Source organism: Nycticebus coucang, chromosome 12, assembly GCF_027406575.1.
Source record: "Nycticebus coucang isolate mNycCou1 chromosome 12, mNycCou1.pri, whole genome shotgun sequence".
NCBI lineage: Eukaryota > Metazoa > Chordata > Mammalia > Primates > Lorisidae > Nycticebus > Nycticebus coucang.
Genome location: NC_069791.1, coordinates 28,368,447 through 28,390,096, shown reverse-complemented (window position 1 = coordinate 28,390,096; position 21,650 = coordinate 28,368,447). Strand labels below are relative to the sequence as shown.

The window sequence follows — 21,650 nt, the reverse complement described above, 5'->3', positions numbered from 1 at the left end:
CAGTAATTTTATTTATTTATTTACTATTTATTTTACCACAGCACAAATCCACTTTTATTTACTTTGCATCAGTTTAAATCCTTGAGGGGTACAGGATTACACGGATTCTGTGTCCAGTGGCCTTAGCAAGAAGGTTGCTGGGGAATTTGGCACAAACCATGCCACTGTTTCCATGGGCCCGAGTTATCTTTCCCCAGATTACCCTGGTTTTGTTTGGTTTGCTGCCAGGAGTCATTGTTTTTTTTTTTTTGCTTTGTATACATAAGCACATCTCTTGCCCCAATAGAATTCAGTTTCATCTTGGGCATAAACACTTTCATTTTTTTTTTTGGAGACAGAGTCTCACTTTGTCACCCTCGGTAGAGTGCTATGGCGTCACAGCTCACAGCAACCTCCAACTCCTGGACTTAAGCGATTCTCTTGCCTCAGCCTCCTGAGTAGCTGGGACTATAGGCGCCACCACAATGCCCGGCTATTTTTTGTTGCAATTCTCATTGCTGTTTTAGCTGGCCAGGGCCGGGTTCAAAACCACCACCCTCAGTATATGGGGCTGGTGCCACCCAACACCTTCAATTTTAAGAAGAGCTGTGTGCTCTCTTTGGTTCCGGAGACCTCTCTTATAGCCAGCAAAAATGGCCTTGGACCACAGCCTTCCAGAGAAACACAGTAATTTAAAGAAGTGATACTACAGAGTTGAACTGAGTCTTTGGGTTACATTTTGATTCTGACTACATGGTCTGCATATCTCATGAAAAGAGAAATAGAAAGTAGAATTTCGGTTATTATGTCAATCAATGTTAAAATGCTGAATCTACGTTGTAGTAAATCCTCAAGTGTTTTGAGAAGTCTTTTATGTCCTATTAACAAAATACTCATTTTAATCAGTAATTTTCTCCTCTAAGCTTAACAAGACAAGAAATTTATTTATTAGTGCCTTCCTCTTTTAAAAAGCCTGATGCGTTTTTGTAAAGCAGTTACTTGGGATTGCTAGATAAACTGCGTGGCTATTCCTGGGAAGGAAATGAAGGCCTTTGTGTTTTGGGGGATAGGGAGAGCACACAGTCTTATTATTCAGCATTTCTTTTAACTTTCTTTTTTTTTCTAAAAAAATCCTAGGATTCTTTTTTTTTTTTTGAGACAGAGACTCAAGCTGTCGCCCTGCTTAGAGTGCTGTGGCATCATAGCTCACAGCAACCTCCAACTCCTTTGGTTGCAGCTGTCTTTGCTGTTTGGCGGCCCGGGCTGGATTCGAACCCACCAGCTAAGGTGTATGTGGCTGGCCCCCTAGCCACTTGAGCTACAGGCATGGAGCCAAATCCTAGGATTCTTTAAGACCTCTTTCTAAAGGGTAGGTTTTTTTTTTTGTTTGTTTGTTTGTTTCCTTTTTCTTTTTTTCCTTTCCTTTGAGACAGAGCCTCAAGCTGTCACCCTGGGTAGAGTACTATGGCATCACAGCTCACAGCAACCTCCAACTCCTGGGCTTAAGCGATTCTCTTGCCTCAGCTTCCCAAATAGCTGGGACTACAGCCACCTGCCACAACGCCCGGCTCTTTTGTGGTTGTAGTTGTCGTTGTTTGGCAGGCCTGGGCTGGATTCGAACCTGCCAGCTCTGGTGTATGTGGCTGGCACCTTAGCTGCTTGGGCTACAGGCGCCAAGCCTTAATGGGTAATTTTAAACCCAAAGACCACAGCTACCATAAATCACATGCAGTTGATAACATCCTTATCCACCCCCAGTATTCTAGAGCTCTCTCACTAGATTTTGAAACACCTTCGTGGATTTTGAAATGTATTCCTTGCGTAGTTCTTTGAGGCTACATCACTGCTAGAAGCAGAGTTATGAAATAGAGCCCTTCACTTCCCACTTAGAAGTTCTTTATCATGCCGGACACTGGATATGTGTGTGTCTGGTGTATAAAGACAGAATGTCTTTGTATTTTACCAACAAATCGTGGATCCAAATCTTTTCTCCAGAAGTAGGAAATAATTTAAGCAGAAGAGTAAAAGGCACTACTGGATATTATGAAAGGAATCTTAAATGGGGGGCTGTGAGTATTGTTTTGCAGTTGCCATTTCTCTGGGGTTTTTTTTCAGCGTACAATGTATAAAAGTAGATGAAGTCACTGGTATTTGTATCTTTGTTTACTATTAAATGATAATTTACTTTGTACCATTACCAGAAAGAAAGTGATTGTGGATTTTGCTTGGAATAGTTTCATGTTATGGTTTTAGCACAAAGATGTATGTTTTCTTATTTTCATGGTCCAGGAACAATTAATTACTTGAGGCCATGGCTTTTCTCCCTGTGGGTTCATAGCAGAGAGGTGTTTCATGAGTGCGGTAGTGGTGAGTTGTGCTTTAAGTACAATCATGGTTGACCCTTCTCACCTCAGTCTTTTTCCTTTTTTTTATAATCTCCTTCCTACTTAACAATTTTAATCTGTCCTCCTTCTAATAGTAGAGTTATGCTTTAACCACTTTCTTGGAATTTACTTGTGCACTTAACATTCTCTTGGTTGTTAATTGTTTGGTAATAAAATTATTTCTTCTTCTAAAACATTAGCAGAATACTTTGGTAATTCACAAACTGAAGGATTTCTTGAAATAACCTACTATTTGGTTTACCTTTATCTGAATATAGTTGACTTGGCCAGATCCTTCTATTATTGTAGCTTAACTGATTTTGTAGTTTTTAAAAATATATTTAGTCAAAAAAAATCCCAAAACATTTTAGGTGAATGACTTTGTTCAGAAAAATATTTTAAAAATTTTAAGAGATATTTTTATTGTATAGGAAGGAGAAAGAAAATAAGCCCCCCTCCCCAAATAAAATAGCCTACTGATAACATTTTGAGGAGCTTTTCCTCTTTGAATTTATAATTATGCAAAGGTAAGGCTATTGAGGTACATGGATTTTTGCATTAAGCTTCTCTGCCTGCCCCTGCCACTGAATATTGTGTTATTTCAGGTTACTAAAAATTCTTAGGAAATATCCAGTTTAGTTACTCTAAAATTTTCAAGATTTTGGCTTATGAATAGCCGAGAAAAATGCCAGTTTTTAGATGGGGGAAAATCCCATTGTACTTGTATTCTTGATTTTAAGATATCAATAATAACTTGACTTTAGATTTTTTTTTTTTTTTTTTTTTTGAGAGAGAGAGAGAGAACGTGGTTCTCTTTCACCCAGGCTGGAGTGCAGTGGCGCTGTGATAGCTCACTGCAACCTCAAATTCCTGGACTCTAGCAATCTTCCTGTCTCAGCCTGCCGAGTAACTGCGACTACAGGTACATACCACCACATCCTATCTCCCTCCCTCCCTCCCTTTTTCCTTCCTTCCTTCCTGACATAGGTCTCAGGGTTTGCCCCAGGCTGGTCTTGAACTCTTGACTTCAAGACCTCCTTGGGCTCCCAAAAGTGCTAGGATTACAGGCATGAGCCACTGTGCCTTGACATACATACATACATACATATATATATATATTTTTTTTTTTTTAATTAAATCATAGCTGTGTACATTAATGAGATCATGGGGCATCATACACTGATTTTATAGACCATTTGACCTATTTTCATCACACTGGTTAACATAGCCTTCCTGGCATTTTCTTAGCTATTTGTTAAGACATTTATATTCTACATTTACTAAGTTTCACATGCATCCTTGTAAGATGCACAGTAGGTGTAATCCACCAATCACCCTTCCTCTGCCCATCCTCCCCCCTCCCTTTTCTCCCCCTTCCCCATATTCTAAGGTTATAACTGGGTTATAGCTTTCATATGAAAGCCATAAATTAGTTTCATAGTAGGGCTGAGTACATTGGATACTTTTTCTTTCATTCTTGAGATACTTTACTAAGAAAAATATGTTCCAGCTCCATCCATATAAACATGAAAGAGGTAAAGTCTCCATCTTCCTTGTATTTTTAAAGACAAAAACTGAATTAGGATTTTAAACAACTGGGTTGTGCTCATCTTTGTGTAAACTTAATGGATCTCAATTTCTTTTAAACGTCTGTGGCAGATAACTTGTGTGCTAGCCATTTTAAAAATATGGATTCCATTTAAATATAGATTCCACTTTGGAAAGAGACAAAGTTGGAGAGGGAGCTGAAGAACTTATTCAAGTAGCTGGACAACTTAGGGAAATGAAAAGAAAACTTCAACTAAGACAGGTTCTCCAATGTCCCCAGTCTCATGTAAATAGAAAACTAGATCCATGCATATGAGCTACATCAAGCACAGCTTGGTGCCTGGAAAAACACAGATTCACGAGGCTTTGGCTAAAGTTTTTCTTTGTTTTACTAGATTAAAAATGGACTCAGATTCTCCCAGTAATCCAGCTACAGAAGAAAGAAAAAGCTTTTTATTCTTTATTCCCATTGTAAAGAGCCTCTGTGCACAGACTTGTACCAAGATGGGGGGCTGGCCTTTCTTGTGGAATGAATAGAATGGAGTTTAAAGTACTTTGAGTTACTTAAAATTAAGTGTGCCTTCTATTTAAAACTTAAGGTCATAATGATACAATAGAAAAACTAGGGTAGTTTTCACAATCAAAATATGAAAGTTTGAAGTCTTTAAGTAATTTCAGATCAGTAATTTTGAGGGTTTTGGGTTTTCCTTAAATTGACTTCAGTATCTCAGGGGATTTATTTTTTCCTTTCTGCCTCTGTCCTCCCCTTGTTAGTTTAGATAGTGTTATAAGGTAATAATCTGACTTTTCCATACAAAGGAGTAAAATTTTATTGAATATGTGCTATATTTAGAAATAGTCATTTCTCATTTTATTGTAATTCAGAATTTGATAGTCTGCTATCAAATCCAGATATATAAGTATAAATATACCTAATAAAAGGAGATAAAAGTGGAATTTAGTATAGAACCCATGTTTTTATTCTCTAATGGCAAGTAATGAGTGTATTTGTAAAATTAAAAAGTAGGCTGGGCAGAGGGATTCACACCTGTGATCTCAGCACTTTGGGAGTCTGAGGCAGGAGGATTGCTTGAAACTGGGAGTTTGAGACCAGCCTGGCAACATGGTAAGACCCTGTCTCTACAAAAATTAGAAAATCAGTTGGGCATGGTGGTGTGTGCCTACGGTCCTCAGGAGGCTTAGACAGGGGGATCATTTAAGCCTAAGAGTTCATGGCTGCAGTAAGCTATGATTGTGCCATTGTACCCCACCCCGGTCAGCAGAGTGAGACCTTGTCTTCAAAAAAAGAAAACAAAAAAAAAACGGTAGACTTAGAGTTAGGCTGAAAACCACAATAGTACTTGTTGTTTATTTTCCTTGTATTTGCTCCTGTTTTCTTTCCTTGGCTTTTCATCCATCTCAGCCTGTTATGTGCCTTTCTTCATAACGTGTCTGCAATGTACGTAAGCCTTTAAGAATCAACTTTGCAACTGAACCAACTGGGCTCCTTTCCAGTGTTTTATGCACTTCTTGGCATCTCTCTGCCCATTTGTTTAATCGTAGCAACTCATTGGATCCTCTGGTATTAGAGCTGACAGCTGCAGTTACACATGCAATTCATAAAGGAGCTAAATTATGTTATGACCTGGTTTTTGTATAGTTTTCACTGAAGATGAAGTTTTCAACTTTTTTTTTTTTTTTTTTTTGAGACAGAGTCTCACTGTGTTGCCCTTGGTAGAGTGCCGTGGCATCACAGCTCATTGCAACCTCCAACTCTTGGGCTTAAACGATTCTCTTGCCTCAGCCTCCCAGGTAGCTGGGACTACAGGTGCCTGCCACAACGCCTGGCTATTTTTCTGTTGCATTTGTCATTGTTGCTTAGCTGGCCGGGGCTGGGTTCAAACCCACCAGCCTTGGTGTATATAGCCAACATCGTAACCACTGTGCGATGGGTGTCGAGCCGTTTTCAACTTTCTTAATACTAAAATGGAAATAATCAAGTTTGATGTTTGTCGGAAGTTCACAATGTATAATTGGTGAATATTTTTTACCTCTTATGTCTTTCTAGAGCAGAAATGCTAGACATTTATTTGGCAAGTCAGGTGGCACATTACCTTTATTTTACAAAAGGAAAGTTTATTACAAAAAAAGTCAATATTGATTCTGAGTGATGCATCTCACAAGTCCTAGTCTTGTTCTTTTGTTTGTTTGTTTTTTAGAGACAGAGTCTCACTTTGTTGCCCTTGGTAGAGTGCTGTGCCGTCGCAGCTCACAGCAACCTTCTGCTCTTGGACTTAGGTGACCCTCTTGCTTCAGCCTCCCAAGTAGCTGGGACTACAGGCGCCCTCCACAACGCCCCACTATCTTTTTGTTGCAGTTTGGCAGGGGCCGGGTTCGAACCCACCACCCTTGGTATATGGGGCCGGCGCCCTACCCACTGAGCCACAGGCACCGCCACCTATTCTTGCTCTTTATTGAGCATCTTTTGGACACAGTTTTTGTGTCTTTTTTCTCTTCCTTCCCTTTGCTTGCCTTTTCTTTTTCTTTCTTTCTCTCCCTCTGTTGCCCAAGGCTAGAGTGTTGTAGCTTCAGCCTAGCTCACAGTAACCTCAAACTCCTGGGTTCAAGCTTCCCTCCTGAGTGGCTGTAGCACTGCCTGCTATAATGCCCAGCTAGTTTTTTCTGTTTTTAGTAGAGATGGGGTCTCACTCTTGCTCAGGCTGGTCTTGCACTGAGCTCAAGTGATCCTTCCACCCTGGCCTCCTAGAGTGCTAAGATTACAGGTATGAGCCACTGCACCCAGCCGACACATTATTTCCATTCCCTAGAATTATTAGACAGAGGACATGACCCTATTTTCCATATGGAGAAGGCAGGTTCAGTGAGGTTATATACCTGTACGTCTGTAGTTAATAATACATGATTAGTAAGTAGCAGAACTGGCATTCAAGTTGAAGATCCTCTGTTTCCAAAGTTTATGATTTATCTGGTGTACTCTGTGGCACTAATTTGTTTTTTATAATTGTGAAAAGTATTTCATTTACATTTCCCTTTTGATAGGCACGGACTATGCTGTAAAGGTGCTAAGTATTGTTTATTTGTCCTTTGGTGGAATGATTGAGAGACGCACATGTTCAGTTTTAGAAGGTATTCCTTAAAAGTTTTCCGTGGTCATTCCAGCACATGAATTATTTATTCCGTGTCCTTGGAATTTTTTTAAAAATTAAAAAAAAAAATTTTTTTTTTAAGTTTTTAAAAATTTTAGCTATGTGTCTAGCTGCATTCATTTTGTGATTTTTAGTTTATGTTTCCTGACAATTAATGATTTTTTTTGCCGGGGCTGGGTTTGAACCCACCACCTCTGGTATATGGGGCCGGCGCCCTACCCCTTTGAGCCACAGGCACCGCTGATTAATGATTTTATATTCTATTGAAGGTCCTCTTTTGAAGCGTCCAGTGAAGACTTTTACCGATTAAAACTTTTTTGTGTTGTGTCTTTGTGTTGTCTAAGTCGTTCTTTGTCAGACATACATGTTCAATGTTTTTTTCTTCTCTGTGGCTTTTCTTTCTTTATGCTTTGAACTGTGAGTTTGAGTTTGAGTCTTTTCCTCTAAAGTCATGGTGTCATGTTTAAAAATCTTGACCTTGCCTACCTGAAGATCATAAAGATGTCTTTCCAGAAGCTTTATTGTTTTACCTTTTCACATTTAGCTCTGTGATCCATCTGGAATGGATTTGTATGAACTACGTGAGGTAGGAATCAAGATGCTTGACCCAGCTGAGTTTTTTTTTTCCCCCCTCTTTGGTCCCACGTAGATATCCAGTTGATTTAGCACCATTTATTAAAAAGACTATCCTTTTGGCTTGGTGCCTGTGGCTCAAGCCACTAAGGTGCCAGCCACATACACCTGAGCTGGTGGGTTCGAATCCAGCCTGGGCCTGCCAAACAACAATGACAGTTGCAACCAAAAAAAAGCCAGGCATTGTGGAGGGCGCCTGTAGTCCCAGCTACTTGGGAAGTGGAGGCAGGAGAATCGCTTGAGCTCAGGAGTTGGAGGTTGCTGTGAACTGTGATGCCACGGGACTCTACCCAGGGCAACAGCTTGAGGCTCTGTCTCAAAAAAAAAAAAAAAAAAGACTATCCTTTCCCCACTAAATTTCAGTGGCAACTTTGTGACCTCTACAGTTTTGACTGAGAAGTTTGACATTTGACATTTCTGGAATTTGAGCCATCTCAAATTCTGCCAGTGGATAGGATTAAATGATCTCAAGCATAGACCACATTTTCTATTTTATCTTATGTGCTGTGAACGTATTGTATGTATGAAAAGGGGCGTTTATCAGTCACAGAGAAGTCTTACTTAATGGGATGGCAGCAGTTGGTGTTGACGTGATCCCAGAGAAGGAAGAGGGAATGGCTTTGCATTGCCACGGGGGAGCATTTTGTGTGTTGTTTCTGCATCAAATCTTCCTCGCTGCACTTTTCTACCAAATTTCTTTGCACTGAATATCATGGGGGTTTGGATTGTAGTTCTCTCACTGGATTGAGAGCACATATCAGAGGAGTCACTATTCAAAACATACCTTCACCTGACCTGCCCTGATGCACTCCAGGCTGTCTCTACAGTAAACCTGTGTACAGTGCACCACAGTGGGGACCTTTTCCCCTCATTTATTATTTACCTTGTTCTTCTCAGTAATCAGTTTGATTTTTTTGTTTGTTTTGTTTTGTTTTTGAGATAGGGTCTCACTCTGTTCCCCAAGCTGAACATAATCATAGCTCACTGCAACCTCAAACTCCTGGGCTCAGGCAACCCTCCTGCCCCAGCCTCCCAAGCAGCTGAGACACTGGATCATTTTTCAATTTTTTGTAGTGATGGGGGGGTCTCAGTGTTGTTTAGGCTTTATCCTCCAGACTTTGCCTCCCAAAGTGCTGGCATTACAGGTGTGATGGCCGGCCCCATATGCAGAGGGTGGCGGGTTCAAACCCGGCCCTGACCGAACTGCAACAAAAAAATAGCCAGGCATTGTGGCAGGCGCCTGTAGTCCCAGCTAACTGGCAGGCTGAGGCAAGAGAATCGCTTCAGCCCAAGAGTTTGAGGTTGCTGTGAGATGTGACACCACGGCACTCTACCGAAGGTGACATAATGAGACTTGTCTCAAAAAAAAAAAAAAAAATTCCTTGAAATACTTTTGGTTCTGGTCAAGGTGGAGTAAGGAATGCTGAAATACCCTCCTACCATTGAAAAAGAAAAAACTATAATACTGGAAATAATATATAAAGTTTATATGCATATTTTAGAAAAAGTTATAAAATCAGTAATGTAAGCTTCTACCTTAAGGATTCAGAGAAAGAGCAAATTAAACTCTTTAAGTAGAAGGAAAGAAGTAATAACTATAAAGGCAAAAGTAGGCAATATAAAACAGATGATAGAGAAAATAAAACAAATAGCTTTTTCTTTGAAACATTTAATAAATTGATCAATCCCCCCTTTTGAGAGTTACCTGGAAATGGAGAAAAGACTTCTTTTTTTTTTTTTTTTGGGTTTTGGCCGGGGCTAGGTTTGAACCCGCCACCTCCGGCATATGGGACCGGCACCCTACTCCTTGAGCCACAGGCGCTGCCTGGAAAAAATACTTCTAATATCAGGATTTTTTTTTTTTTTTTTTTTTTTGTAGAGACAGAGTCTCACTTTATGGCCCTCAGTAGAGTGCCATGGCATCACACAGCTCACAGCAACCTCCAACTCCTGGGCTTAAGTGATTCTCCTGCCTCAGCCTCCCGAGTAGCTGGGACCATAGGCGCCCACCACAATGCCCGGCTATTTTTTGGTTGCAGTTCGGCCGGGGCCGGGTTTGAACCCGCCACCCTCTGCATATGAGGCCGGCGCCTTACTGACTGAGCCACAGGCGCCGCCCCTAATATCAGGATTTTACAGACAGGGATTATTTTGAATGACTATGCCAACAAATTCTACAGCTTAGATGAAATAAATTCTGTTGAAAGAAATGTTGAGCAAAACAATATTAGGATAAGAGAGAAAATGGCCCTTTGTCTACTAAAGAGGTTGGGAACCACATGTTGAGAGCCGCTGTCTTAGGCTGTGAGGTCCATGTGGGCAAGATCTAACTTTAAGCCTCTTTTTTTGAGACAGAGTCTCATTATGTCACCCTGGGTAGAGTGCCGTAGCGTCACAGCTCACAGCAACCTAAAATTCTTGGGCTTAAGCGATTCTCTTGCCTCAGCCTTCCAAGTAGTTGGGACTACAGGCACCCGCCACAATGCCCGGCTATTTTTTGTTGCAGTTGTCGTTGTTTAGCTGGCACGGGCTGGGTTTGAACCCACCAGCCTGTGCGTGTGGCTGATGCCATAACCTCTGTGCTACGGGCACCCAGCCTAAAGCCTCTTGACTATCAATATGTGGCATAACATTCTTGGTAAATGTTTATTGAGGGAATTTAATTGATGACATGAAAGTGGAAAAGGCACTTTCTCTCTTTCTTTTTTGTGCCACGGCCAGGTTTGAACCCACCACCTCCAGCGTACGGGGCTAGTGCCCTACTCCTTGAGCCACAGGTTTTCTCTTGAAAACCTTGATTTTTTAACCTTTTTTTGGTTGTGTGTGTGTAAAGAACTTTTGATCTTCTCCCTAATTCATTTCAGAAAATGTATATACCTACTAATAGGAGAAAGCTTTTGTTCCTTAAGCTATAGATGAGTGCCAGTGCCTCTGGGTAACAGTAAACATGTCAGGTTTAAGTGTGGGTAACATTGATCCTCTTCCAGCAGTGGCAATTTGCTATTTTGGCGCAGGGCAGGGGAAGAGAGAATAGATCATGTGCATTGTGTACTGGGCCTTGTCCCTTGTATTATAGTTCTTTTGACTATTGTCCATTTTTATTTTTTTTTAAACAACTTTTAAGTTTTTTATTGGTATCCCTTTCTTTTTTTTTTTTTGGTTTTCGGCTGGGGCTGGGTTTGAACCCGCCACCTCTCGCATATAGGACCGGCGCTCTACTCCTTGAGCCACAGGCGCCGCCCTGTCTTGTCCATTTTTTTAAAAAGAGAACCAAATTACATAGCATCCCAATTGCTTGTTAAAATGCATGAGTTTCATCCAGCATGAATCACTATTCACCTGATGGTTGAAAATCCTCTAAAGTGAACAGCATTTAGGAGGCTATATTAGATACCTTCTTAAAAAGTCAAATAGCCCTTCTGAACAGTGAATTAGCTTAACCCACAGGAGCTGATATACAGTTAGCAGGAGGGAACTGTGTATCAGTTGGGGGAGGTCTCTTGTGAATAAGGTGGCAAGTATTCTTCAACAGAGAGTTTGTTTATTTAAAGTAACTTGAAATGAACGTATTGACATTTATTGAACAGTTAATAGAAATTATGCTCCTGAGCAGTGCCAACCTCTATAAAATAAAACTTTATTAAGTGGCCTAATTATACATCAAAGTCTCCTTTTAAACACCAACTACATGACATGATTGGGAAAAAAATGAAGCAGACTTTTCTGTTGAAATGATTTCATAAAATTTTTCACAGATCACAATAGTCAGAAAAACTCCAATCTGATATATATGTCCCACAATAATTTATTTTTCTAAATTTTTTTTTAGAGACAGAGTTACATTTTGTCATCCTTGGTAGAGTGCTGTGGTGTCATAGCTCACACCAACCTCCAGCTCTTGGGCTTAGGCGATTCTCTTGCCTCAGCCTCCCAAGTAGCTGGAATTACAGGTGCCCGGCTATTTTTTTATTGCAGTTTGGCCAGGGCCAGCTTTGAACCTGCCACCCTCTGTCTATGGGGCCGGTCCCCTACTCAGTGAGCCACAAGTGCTGCACCCCACAATAATTTATAGAAACATTACATCCCAATACTAATTGTAAGATGTCTGCATAGTGATTTTATAGTCGATTTTAATTTTATTTTTGTAATTTTCAAATTTGTGAATACTTGTTACTTTTTTAGTCATTAAGGTATTTTTATTGCTTAATGGAAATATTTGCAAGAATTAACTAGATGAGGGATTTTCCTAGAGTAATCATAACCAGTGAGTTGAGTTGCATCTCATTTTAAGTATACTGACAAATATATTGAATAGTATGTATTTGAAATTACTGTAATTTTTAGTAAAAACTATTAAGCAGGATGTATAATATACTGTTTTATAAAGGTAATATTTGTAATACATCTATACCTGTGTGTACTGAAGGGACACTGATTTTATTTTTGCTTATTTCATTTATACTTTTTTGGTAACAGACATAAGTCCTTAGTTCATAAGGTTTTTTTTTGTTGTTGTTTTGTTTTTTTAAGACGGAGTCTCACTGTGTCGTCCTTGGTAGAGTGCCGTGGCATCATAAACTCACAACCTCAAACTCCTGGGCTCAAGTGATCCTCTTGCCTCAGCCTCCCAAGTAGCTGGGACTACAGGTGCCCACCACAACACTTGGCTATTTTGTTGTTGTTGTTGTCTTTATTGTTTAGCAGGCCTGGGTCAGGTTCAAACCTGCCAGCCCCAGTATATGTGGCCGGTGCCCTTACCATTGAGCTACAGGCGCCGAGCCAGGAAGCATTCTTGCTGCTTGGCCTTCTTCAGAATCTGGTCACTCACTTCCACTCCAGTAGCCCAAATGTGTCAGGGACCCAGCTCACAGTCACTTCCTGGGTGGCAGTGCTGTAGCCCAAGCTTCACCTTGTCTTCATTCCCGCCATTTTGTATCTTGTTCCTTCAGAGATTTAATGAGCACCTACTGTGTGCCAGATGCTGGAGATTTCCAGGTAAATGGGACAAAGTCCCTGTCCTCATGGATTTTACTTTTTAGGGTAAGAACCAGAAAGTAAAGTAAGTGAAAAAGAAATATGCGTGGTAATATTGAGCAATGATACACACTATTAAATAAAAAGGAAGGCGCCAGGGACAGGTAAAAACTGACAGGGGTCAGTGCCCCTGTTTCAGTAGAAAGAAAGATCCGTCGTAGGACGAGGTATATGCAACAGACTTGAACAAAGTGTGCTGTGGAAATGTTTCAGGAGAGGGAGCTGCAGATTTAAGTGCTTTGAAGTAGGAATGTGGTTTGGCAGTCAAAAACTGGCTGGAACATACTTAAATACCCACACAACTGCTCAGGAGACTAGCTTATAAGGGATAGTGATGTCTTATACCCATTTCTAGCCATATAATCACTGAGATATTATTTAGATCATTTTCCGATTGACAGATGAAGAGCTCCTATTCATTCATTCGTGTTCCATGTCTGATATATTCATATGTTTTCGATGAATTGCTGTGAACTAGGTAAACACATTTACTAGTGATATCTGTTTTTCTGAACATTTACCTGGCAAACTTTTATTTATTTATTTTTTTGAGACAGAGTCTCACTATGTCGCCCTGTGTAGAGTGCCGTGGCGTAAGAACCAGAAAGTAAAGCAACCTCCAACTCTTGGGCTTAAGCGGTTCTCTTGCCTCAGCCTCTCAAGGACTACAGGTGCCCACCACAACATCTGGCTATATTTTTTGTTGCAGTTGTCATTATTGTTTAGCAGGGCAGGGCTGGGTTCGAACCCACCAGCCTCGGTGTATATGGCCCACACCCTAACCACTGAGTGAGCTATGGGTGCCAAGCCTGGCAAACATTTTTTAAATTTTAAATTTTTATTTATTGTTTTGTTATTATGGGTTAATATGAGGGAGCCTACTATTATTTGCGTTTGTAAGGTAAATCCAAAGTCTGAGTTGTAGTTGAATCTTTCACCCAGGAAGTGTGCCATACTGGTTCCCCTACCTTGTACCCGACAGTGGGAACTAATCGAGTCCCCTCCTCCCCTCCCCGTTCTTGAATTTAATTCTGTTTTTCTCTTGTGTGGGTAAAAACTGTTGATCTACTATTTTCAGATTAGTAGTGAGTACATGAGATGTTTGCTTTCCCATTCTTGAGATACTTTACTTAGGAGAATGTTCTCCAAATCCATGCAAGTAAATACAAAAGGTACAAAGTCTTCATCTCTTTTATGGCTGAATGGTATTCCACGTTATGGAATTTATGGAGCAAACATTTATGGCTCTTACCTGATTGGATGTGGTGGAGGAAAAGGTAGAGAATGTCGCTGACCAGAGAACAAGAGCTGCCAGAGTCCTGGAGACCCAGGAGAGTTGGTTATGAAGAGCCAAGGTGAAAAGAAGGTCAAGATGGAGAGAGCGGCAGCCTCCAGGAAGTCCCCAGAGCAGTCCCACGTTGCAGAGACTCAACACAGCCTGAGGGTCTGGCAGCTGAGATGTGACTCCTGGCTTCAGTGGGAACAGTGTCAGTTGAATCTTGGCTCTGACACTGAGGAGTGACTCAGGGGTGAGAAAGTGACTAGACTTCTCACCCCTGGGAGAAGCGTACATGAGAAAGGGAGGGATTAGACAGCGTGACACTGCTGGAGCCAAGAGCTGGTTTGTTTTTGTTTTTTGAAGGCAGCTGCTGTGTTTGTATTTTCATGACAGGAAGTCATTGTTTGCCATTCCCCTTTACCGCCCCTTCCACACACACCCCCAGCCTCATTTGAAACATCTCACAGCTGTTAAATTTTCTAGGTAATCAAGTGGTTTCACTTACATAATTTCATCAATCTTCCTGAGAGAGAGGCACCAAATACTGTATTATGCCTGTTTATTAGATGAAGACTTTAACGCTCAGAGTCTGTAGTGTGGAAGTGACCCTACTAACAAGTTGTGGGGCGAAAATTTTTAACTCTATGCAGGCCAGAGTTAACTGACCACAATTTGCCCTGTGTTCAACTGTTTCTGCTCTGGTTATCTCAGAATAGAACCCAGGACATTTAGAAGATATAATTTACAGTGCTCATTCCGGCTGCACACACGCCCCCACCCACCCCACAAACCCTCCCGCTGCACAATGACCTCAAATTCAACACCTTCACGTGTTCACAGTTAGCTACCCCTCAGCCCTAGTCCCAAGGGACCTTTGCCATCAAAGCTTGGCTACTCTTTTCAGTAATTCTCTTTCTAGGGGTTGGACTTGGGGTGGAAAGGTAAGATTGGGTTAGAGAGAATTGATTTTATAAGATCAGGTGAGAAGCCCTAAACTCCTGGGTGTTAACAGCCTGGGTTCAGCTATCATTACATTTTTTGCTGACTTTGCTTTCTCTCTACACAAATCAAATACTGTAAAACTAGGGCTAAACAGTTTTGTATTAATTTGATCTAAAGTTATAGTTGTGGGCATGCTTTACTCTTTCAGGATATTTTGTGAGCTGTAAAGATTAACTGTTCAGGGTTGGGTTTTGGGAGGATAAAACTTGAATTATCACAGTATTTCTTGTGGCCTGATCTTGGACCTGAAATATGAAAGAGAAGGTACGTCATTATTGATAATTTGTGAGTTTTTGCAGAATGATGTCTGGTTTATTTGCTGCTTACCTGATGCTGAACATGTTTTCCTGTTTTATCTTTTTTTTTTAGAAACAGTCTCACTTTGTTGCCCTCTGTAGAGTGTTGTGACGTCATAGCTCACAGCAACCTCTAGCTCTTGGGCTTATGCGATTCTCTTAGCTCAGCCTCCCGAGTAGCTGGGACTAAAGGCACCTACCACAATACCCAGTTTTTTTTTTTTTATTGCAGTTTGTCCAGGGCCGGGTTCAAACCTGCCACCCTCGGTATATGGGGCCGGCGCCCTACTCACTCAGCCACAGGCGCCGCCCTTCCTGTTTTATCCTGATAGTCCTCTGTATCCTGCTCCAATCCCCAAAGTGGGAGGTAAAAGTCTTTTTTTCCCTCATCATAAGTAAAAATTCATCAGGAGAAAAGGACCAGTGTCTCTTTTTATTGTTTATGGCCTTTAGAATGAGATTTTTCATGTTCTAGAAGCCAAACAAGTCTTACTTACAGAACATTCTTTATTCTTGGCCTTTTTTCTATTTGTTAATTTGTTATACCTTTTAAATATTTTAGAAACATTTGTTAATGTAACTAATACATGAACTTGAATATGTTCTCTACAGCTCGTCTTGGTAGAGTCTTCACGTTCATATATTTTGGAATTTTTTCTAGACAGAATTAAAATATCTATATTATCTTTGGGTGAATCCCTTCTTTAAAAAATATGGATAAGAATGAAGAATGTGGAAGGCAGCAGACTAGGACCCTGATGCTTATGTATTTTCCTTCCCCACCCCTGTTTTAGAATTAATACTAAGTGTTTGGATAGAGTGGGAATATTACTCTAATGAAGATAGTGACAACTAATCTAATAATATGAAGAATTGAATCTAATTATTGTTTGACTAAGACACATTATCATTCCAGTTTTAATAATTAATATCTCTGGGACATGGGTAGACCTGGGCTAGAGAAGACTCTAATGTAGACTTACCCTCCTCACTACCTGCTATTTTCTTATTGTAGTACCTGGACGGGTCCTAGAATTGCAAGTACTTCTGAAATGCTGACCCCATCAGAGGAATGATGCGCAATTTTTTTTTCTTACATGCTTCTATCAAATCAGTCTAGAGACTTTTCATCTTAACCCCTTGCAAACTGGGCAGAGAAGTTCTATTTATTTCAGTGTTTACTTTTGCTTATAAGGTACTCCACACCTTGCAAATGTATTTCGGTTCTAAATCATCTTTGTTAAACTAATCACAAAACACCATCAAATGAAAACAAAAAATTTTTATAGACTGTTCACTCAAAACACAGAATGCTTGGTAACACACTGAAAATATCTAAGGGAATGTCTCCTGTTTATAAATGTTGTGTTTGTAGTGCGTGTGACTGGTTAAATCCGTTAAATATGATGCACTTTAGGCTCGCTGATATGTTTGGTCTGCAGTCATGACAGGTCATTTCAGTCTGTTTCATAGTCACAGACTACAATCTAATAATAGCTAGTCACTTCGTAAAATAAGCCATTTGTCAAGGAGGTTCAGGCTGGGCGTAGTGGTGGACACCTGTAATCCCAGCTACTCAGGAGGCTGAGGCAAGAGGATTGCTTGAGCCCAGGAGTTTGAGGCCTGGGCTGTGATCTAGGCTGAGGCCTTGAGACTCTGTCTCAAAAAAAAAGGTGGGAGGAGTTTCAGCAAGAATGAAAAGGGGCTGTGGAAAGATCAGGAGAAACAGTAGTAGAGCTAGCAGCATTGTCACGCAGAGTGTCCTGTATATCGGGTACCTCTGTGCAGGTCATTGATTCAGCCGGCACTGAGCATACCCTCCTGCAGAGGCCATACCGCACGGTAGCTCCCAGACGTATGCCGTTTTAAACTTGGTACGCCATTTTCTTTTGGAACATAAATATTCTTCTTGACTTTGCTACTCCAGACCTTTTTTTCCTTCTCAACTCAGTAAGAATGAGAAAGGACCCGCTTTCCTCTCACCTTACAATTCTAGATCTGAAGAGAACTCTGGAGATGTTCTCACCCAGCTCCCTCATTTTGTGACTGACGAACGCAGGACCAGAGAGGGCAGATGACTCACCAGTGCCATACAGGTGGCTGAGCAGAGACTAAATGCAGATTTCTGAATTTTTAATTAGGGAGTGATCTTTCCACTTTGCAGAAGCCAAGGACTTATAAAACATCACTCCCTAAATATTTGCCTAGGTACTGTGGATCATCACTGCCAAATCACAGACGTACTTACTGCCTGCTGGGTATTTTTAAATTTCAAGGGAAACACAGTAACATCTATCAAACACTGTGCAAACTACTACCTCTAGGTAATTCCCAGTTTTATTTATTTATTTTTTTTGTAGAGACATTTCACTTTATGGCCCTTGGTAGAGTGCCATGGCATCATACAGCTCACAGCAACCTCCAGCTCCTGGGCTTAAGTGATTCTCTTGCCTCAGCCTCCCGAGTAGCTGGGACTACAGGTGCCCGCCACAGCGCCCAGCTATTTTTTGATTGCAGTTCAGCCTGGGCTGGGTTTGAACCCGCCCCCCTCGGTATATGGGGCCAGCGCCTTACTGACTGAGCCACAGGCGCTGTCCCGTAATTCCCAGTTTTAATGTTGAATTGTACTGTATTTCTTTTAATGATGGCATAGTTTTGCCAAGTTGGTGATTCGATGGGTGCTGTGTTAACAAGTTGGTAAAAATCAGTGTGGACCAGGAAATGAGGTTGGCAAAGTCTTGTACATCTCATGGTGTGCAAGGTTGTGCCGGCACCTGCATCCCCCATTAGTAAGTAGTGGTAGTGATTTAAGAACAGAATAAAAACATTAAATTTTCTTGTAATTATTATGTATTTTCAAATGGTGTTGTTGCTACATTAAGGATAGCCATTAGGTTGTTTATATCTAACTACTTAGTAGAATTCTCAGGAATTTCTCTTGGCCTGGGCCACTGTGAAAGTTACTACCGAGATGCACTGTGATTTGAAAAGTTTGGGAACTGGGAGGCACCTGTGGCTCAAAGGAGTAGGGTACTAGCCCCATATACCGGAGGTGGCAGATTCAAGCCCAGCCCCAGTCAAAAAATGCAAAAATAAATTAAATAAATAAAGTTTGGGAACCTCTGTCTGTCTGGATAAATCCTGCTACCAAGGAAAAGAGAACCAAGGAGGGTCTGGGCGAATGAAACTGGGCATCTTCAGTGGTAAGGGAAGGTGGAATGGCACTCCCAAGGTCGCTGCTTCATTGGCACAGTGGCTGGGAGAGCAGATATGCTGGGCAAAGTTGCCGCTTGCCCGGTATTTGAAGAAGATAAATTATCAGGTTCCTCTGATTCCAGCACTTTTTTTATCTTGAGAACCTTTATAGGTATTTCTGGCTCTTTGTCACATGAGATACCTACCGCTTAGGTTCCAGACCCTATTATTAGATTCTGGTACCCTGTGAAGACACTGTCGGAACACCCAGAGGCCGACGTGGAGCTGGAGGGGACACCATCACTCCTTACCTTTCTTAGATCTGCCATCCCCCCCCCCCCCTTTCTGAGTAATTCCCATGGAATTGATTTTTTTTTTTAGAAACTCTGAGCCAAGTTCTTTCTTAGTTTTTTTATTGTCTTGCTAGTTATCAGGTCCACCCAGGAATGTTGTGGAGTGAATGTTAAAAAAAAAAAAATGGGCAAGAGAAATAGTCTTTTTAGAAAATTATAATTTGACATTAAAATTTTTAGAAAATAGCACCAATATTTCTTCCTCATAGCTATTCTGAAAATTTTGAAGCCCAGACTTTTGGTCCTAAGAATCTCTTCTCTTACTGCCGATGTGTGGGTGTGTTCAGAGTGTTCAGTTTCGTGACCTGTGTTCCCTCTCCTCTCCTAGGACATCGTGTAGCACCGTGACTCAGACTCAATTTTTGTTTTTTTAAAACTTTATTCAAATTAATATACAATATTTAGGTTACGTTGTACTCACTTCCAGGGTAAAGTTCCACTTAGGGAAGAGCCGCTCACCCCGGGGGTGCGTTATACACCCTCACAGTGTGCACATTAGGGGAGATCCTGCCTCCTTCCCTCCCTCCTCCTGCCATATGTCCTCTCCCCTCCTGCTTCCCTTGACCCCCAAACTGGACTGTTATAGTGTTTTATTGTTCTTATGAACATGTAATTGTTTATATATATTGATTTCATATTACTTTGGAGCACATTGGATATTTATTTTTCCATTCTTGCAATACATTAATAAGAAGAATGTATTTCAGCTCCATCCAGGTAAATGTGAAAGATGTAAAGTCTCCATCTTTTTTAATGGCTGCATAATATTCCCTGGTATACATCTCCCACAGTTTGTTGATCCATTCATGGGTTGATGGGCACTTAGGTTGCTTCTGTGACTTGGCAATTATGAATTCAGCTGCAATAAACATTCTAGTGCAAATGACACCTAGTGCAAAAAATGATTTTTGTTCTTCTGGGTAGATACCTAATATAGAGTCCATCTTTGGTTGCAGACAAATGTGGTTCTAGTGTCAGTGTTGAGACCTACGGCAGAGAGCTTAAATTCTGGGTCTTATTTTTCACACCTACACCGTACCTGAGAGTAATAATGCCTAGTTTCATAATCTCTATGATTAAATAATTTGTGAAGTGCTTATTATAATGTCCAGCACATACTAGGGACTCAGTGAACGGTACATTGCTATTAATAGACCATAAACCTTTCTCCTTTTGCCAGTCTTAGTGACCATATTTTCCTAACTATAATAGTCTAGTCACAGTGTGCAATTTTTGTTTTCTTTCTTTTTAAGCTAATCTTAGTTATTATTTGTTTTCCTTGTCCTTTAAAAAATTTATTTCTTGGGTGGCGCCTGTAGCTCAAAGGAATAGGGCGCCAGCCCCCTGTACCGGAGGTGGTGGGTTCAAACCCAGCCCTGGCCAAAAACTGCAAAATAAATAAATAAATAATTTATTTCTGATGGACGTTTTCAAGCCTCTGAGTAAAAAATCTAGATGAAAAATTTATATTTAATACCCTACCCTCAAATTCAATAAACAGAGTAAAAAAATGAATTTAAGTTTTTCCCTAGAAATGATTAATTTATAAAACAATTGAGTTTGAAAGCATTACTTCATTTTCAAAGTAAGATATTTTTGCAAAGTTGAGTATTATATTTGTTTCAAAAAACTCCTTATATGTATCAAAGCAGTTTTCAGTTCTGACATGTATTACAAAATCAGAAAAGCAACTTGCTGTTGAAGTTTAGCTTTCTGGAAGGCTTTGGGTTTTTAAGTTGACTTTCAAGTTTTATTTTCTGTTTGTCAAGTTAAGCGTCCAGTGACCTTTCTCCCTGAACGGGCAGAGGACGCGATCTGAAACGTTTGGGACTTTGTACCACCCAGGGTAAATTTGCTGGAAAGCTTTTAGTTGGGCTGTGTTGCCTTGTTGAAATAGCCAAACACCTGCTAGGCAAGCCCTGCACGTGTGAGTGGCTATACGTGTTCCTTCCTTCAGGATTTGCAAGGCTGGAGCACAAAGACTGCGATTGTTACCCAATAAGCAGTAGTCACACACTTCTACCAATCGCCTTAGGAGGGCTGGTTACCATGGAATCCACCATCTGTTCACTCCCCGCCAGAATGTGATTATCCTTGCTGGGCAGGGAACCGGGGAAGGCAGGGGAGCCTGTGCTGTGTGAGATGATCTGCAATGGACTGGGTTAACGGGGGAGGCTGGCTTTGGCTCGCTGGAGGAACAAATGAAGGGAGTTTTCCTTCAGCCATTTGTGACTTCTAGCCAAGAGAAATAAATTTCAGCTTTTATAAGGTAAGTAACTCCCGTAAGGTGTATCCTGTTTGTAGTGTGTTTGTGTGGGTTATTATCTTTATATAGTCCAAGGAAAGAGAGCTCTAAGCTCTTCTGGAAGACATCGCCTGCATCTCACACTTCTTTTCTATTTTTTTTTTTTTAACAGCTAAATAATGCCTCTATAATTACATGTGAAGATAAAAAAGAATTGTTTAAGGTTTTACAATTTTCTCTGCCTGTGAAATTATTTTATGACCCCTGAAAGTGGCAAAAAGGCAGTTGTTAATGGTTTCTCAGCGTGAATGACATTGGGATTCTTTCTGAAATACGCCCATGGCTCCAACGTGTTCGATGCCCGTTCTTATTATCTGAGAAATGTCTCAGGTCAGGGATGTTTGTAGGGTATGAGTTAATTAGTGATTATTCTAGCCCGCGTGACTGACCTGCCATTACCAGCTCATGTTTTGAAATGCGATGTTTATGCAGTTTTATTTTGCAATGCTCTGGCACAAGTTTCAAGGGCCTGTGC

General features: G+C 40.8%; 1 protein-coding gene and 1 pseudogene across 1 annotated transcript in view; one reads left to right on the top strand and one right to left on the bottom strand.

Annotated features, from left to right (window-relative positions):
• The window catches only part of FGD4 (FYVE, RhoGEF and PH domain containing 4), a 264,568-nt gene that overhangs the window by 87,557 nt on the left and 155,361 nt on the right, over positions 1 to 21,650 (top strand). The window lies entirely within an intron of this gene.
• LOC128561042 (uncharacterized) lies at positions 74 to 15,367 on the bottom strand (annotated as a pseudogene).